Source organism: Amphimedon queenslandica, unplaced genomic scaffold (genome assembly GCF_000090795.2).
Source record: "Amphimedon queenslandica unplaced genomic scaffold, v1.1 AMPQUscaffold_13028, whole genome shotgun sequence".
Taxonomy (NCBI): domain Eukaryota; kingdom Metazoa; phylum Porifera; class Demospongiae; order Haplosclerida; family Niphatidae; genus Amphimedon; species Amphimedon queenslandica.
The window spans coordinates 6,586-10,947 of NW_003546736.1; positions in this window are offsets into that span (position 1 = coordinate 6,586).

The following is a 4,362-nucleotide window of genomic DNA, read 5'->3' on the forward strand; positions in this document are numbered from 1 at the left end:
CGCACTGGGAGGGATTATGATCTCCATTACAATAACAGCAGGATGACTTACTAGAGAAGGTACCTGTGTATAGGTTAACTCCCGTAGGTCTCTCTCGATCTCTTCTGGGTTTACTGTTGTTAGATATCCCAGCTCGTTCTCTGGCCTCGATCTCTGATAAAAGTATCCTTAAGATAGAATCGAGATTCCATTCATCATCGGCTACTTGACGACTGATAATTAGCCTCAAGTCTTGAGGAAGCTTCTTTAGAATGACTGGTGATAAGAGCGTCCCATAAGACTCTCTATCAACTCCAAGTGATTTTAATCCTCTTATATTAGTCTCGACAGTGTCATAAAGCCGTCTCAATCCAGACAAGTTTTGACTGCTCATTACTGGCTCTAGGCTCATGAGTACCTCCATATGATTCGCTCGTATCTGCGTTCGATCACCGAACCTCTTACACAAGATCTCAATAGCTTCTCGATAATTTGCAGCTGTCAGGGATAATCCAGCAATTGCTTCTTTGGCTGAATGTCTCAAAAGAGAGATGAGGTATGTGAACTTTCCGATATCTGATAGTTCAGCATTATCGTGGATGGCAGCCTTATAAGTGTCCCAAAATGTAAACCAATTAGCAAAATTGCCATCAAAGGGATGTAAAGACAGTTCTGGTAATTTCACCCTCAGAGTGCTTGTAGGAGCCGTCACAGGAGGGGAAGAAGCAAGAGGATCTACTGGAGGAGGAGAGGGAGATGCTGCATGGCTAGTAAGAGGAACAGGAGAAGTGGGATGACTAGGAGGAGGGATTATTGGAGGCGGAGGGGTGGATCTGGGAGGATCAAGAGCACGCTTAATCTTTGAGAGAGCTTCTTCAATGTCATCACTGACAAGTTCTGCGGTCTCAATCTCTGCTATAATCTCACCCTCGTCTGTGAGTGCAGCTACTATGTCTTCACTCAGCTTATTAAGCAAATCAAGCTTTCTTTCTAAGGCTAATTTAATTCGTTCCAAGGAATCCCTATCAACAGGAGTACTTACTAACAAAGCATTAAGATCTGTCATCTTTCTGGACACTGCTCCCTTGTGGCCAGCTCTTACACTCTTCAAGTGTCCCAAGTCTGTGGCCATATTTAATTAAAGGCGCGGTCACGTGTAATTATTATTATTCAGAAAAAAATGAAAAAAGGAGAAAAATGTATATCAAAGAATTAGAGGATAGGCACTCTATCAAAATGACACTACTACGTGTAGCACTCACGACCAGCTCTTGTGTGTTGCCCTGAACCTCGGACATCTAATGTAGCAACCGTCACACGTCAATGTAGCCCCGTCTATGACTGTATCCTTCCCAATCGTCGCCGATCTAGACTCTCTCGGTCCAATCCGGCTCTTATGGACCAAATGTGGGGGAATATTAGCTCTTCTGCTTCTTGTAGGGGCTGTTGATGGCTGCTATCGCTCGCTGGACGCTTTCTCTCTTCTCTGAGTACAACAACAATGGTTCTCTTCTTTAACAACAACTTCACGCATGCGTAGTACACAAATTAAAGTTAATTAAGTGACATGAATAATAATCAGGTAATAATCTTTCCCAACACTTGTATTTGTGTTGTGGACAGGGGCGGATCTAGGATTTAATTTTTGGGTGGGCACTGATGATGTAGGTGGGGTAATTAGTGGGTGTGGCCAACAAATCCTGCATAGAAAGTCAAAATTTTGAAGATTTAGCCAGTTAAAATGAGCACCTTTGTGGTTTACAAATTGTTTTTATAGTCATGCTTCACAGTAGTTTACATTAAAAAGTTAATTTTAAATTACTGCACAAAATTTTTGGGTGGGCACAGCAAGGCCCACCCTTAGATCCGCCACTGGTTGTGGACAGACATGAGAATGCATTACAACGTACATCACTATGTGGAAATGTATAGTTAGGTAAATCTATTGATACTATTACTATTACTGTGTAGCCTTTAAAGCAATATGTAATTATTCACAAACCTTTAGTATTATGGATCACTGTAAGTGCTTGTAACATTTGTGTATTACTGTTGCTGTTATTATGCCTTATTACTATTACTTCGTCTAGTATCCAATGCCCTTTGTAGCATTTATCTCTCATTAAAATTTTAACATTGAGCTCTTTCTCTATGTCTCTAACCCTACATACCCATTGTTTCCTACAAAGCATGCTAAGTGAGCTAAACAACATTCTTCATGAGTTGACAAACACATGTATGTACTGTACACATTTTGTACATGTATATGGCATTTGGAGCAAGTTTAAAAATATTATTTGTAAAAAATCAAATTTTGATCAGAATCAGCTTAAACTTGCTGTGCCAACTTGTAACATGTATGTGCATTAGAAAAACTTGTAAAAGTGGGGATCTCTTTTTTAGCTATTTTTGATGAAATTGACACACCATAAGAGCATGTATATGTATCAGAAAATAATAGAAAAAAAGGAAATTCACTTTCAGCAATTTTTGACATACATGTAATACACATTATACTATAGCACAGGATATTTTGTCCAGCTTTGGATCAGTTTAAAAAACCCACCATCAAAATGCTGGGCACTATGCCAAAAACCTGTGGAAAACCTACTTGGCAACATTTCATTTCTTTCCTTTGGTGCACAATGTCTGTCTACATGTATGGTCTTATTTGATCTCCCATTGCCTCTCTCTTTCCCCCTCTTAAATGCACTACATACAATCTTCAGCAATCTCCCTGAATATAATAGTCTATTCTCATACACTCCCTTTGCTCTCTTTATGGCTTTACTATTCTACATGTCTCTTTCTCTACATCTTTCTCATCTTTGCTCCTGTATGACTCTATCCTACATTCCTTCCTCTCTGCCTTCCTTTCTACATCTACATGGGTAATATGTTTACATTTAGCACATGATCAAGAATGTATGCCTCACACAGGCCTACAGGTATGTTGCTGATTCATTAAAGTATACACATAACTTATGAAATAAAGTAATTGCCAATACTCTTATGCGCACTGAATAGCATTACAACTTCCCCATTATATAATCTTGATTAGAGTCATCATTGCTCTTTAATCTGATTAACCATTACAATTCACTACCTCTCTCTCTTTGCCATTTTTCTTTCTCTATCTCTGTAGTGTCTTTGTCTCTCTCGAGCTTAGGATTTATGCTTACTAAAAGTATCAATTGTATTTCATTCAAGTAGGGTCAATTATATATCTTCCCATTTTATGCTTCTCTGTATGATTATAGTCTAATTCAAGTTACAAGCTATGTAGCATCAAGAATACAGGACTATTATACATGCATGACCAAACATTGTTGTATTGTTGTATGTTATTTTTTTGACTTTTAATTTCCATAAAATATTTTTAAATATGACTATTTGCTACTACTATGCAGCGAAGGCATGCAATATGAAGCAGTTCATGAGGCGAGGTCCTTTCACTTGATCCAGAGATGAGAGATTTAGCCATACAGAAGATGCATAATGATAAAAAAATTTTTCAAGTATGTTAACAGTGTAATTCTGATTGTTGTCCAGTATCAGCAGATAGGTATGCACAATTGCTTGTTATGAAAAATATAAGTGCTAAATTTGAATCATCAACTACAGAGATAATCAGCTAAACGTACTTTCTACAACAGCCACGCCTATTAATTAATGCCCACTACAACAACCACACCTACTAGAAAGAATGTAAAACCATAGATATTATAGACTACGTAACCGGGATAGGAAACAAGCTCACGTGATCCATTCAAACCAGTATCAACCGCCCGGCCTACGACCGTCATTGGATTTTGGTGGGTGTGGTCAAAAAATGGCTACTCATCGACGACATTCAAAGGAAGATTGTATTCAAGCCAATGTTGATTTCTTGTTATTTTAATGATATTTCAATACTTCAATGTTTGTGTGACATGACTGTAATGAAAAAAAATACTGATACCATTGTTATCTTGCAAATATACAGTGATTTTGTTCAAATTTGTGTTAGTTGCAAATTTGAAAAACTTTATGTACCTGTTGCACTATCACACGGGCAAAAATAGACTAACAAGATCATTGAAGATGTTGCCACAATCATTGTGCATGGAACTGTCATAGTTTCATTTACTGATTCGCTATGTTAGAGGAGTAATAACTAAAATACTGTTTTTGCGAACAGTCCACTGTTGTACCTGTTACAGCTTTTACACAGCAAGTAAAGGATTTTGCTTTTGGATGAGGATAGTTTAATGTTGTGTGCATGGAATTGGGGGGTTAGCATTTAAATTCATGCAAAGCATTTGACTATAACACTGCTTAAAAACCAAAAATTCATTAATTCCGCATGAAAAGCAAGCAACATGGTCAAATTTGAAGAGGATA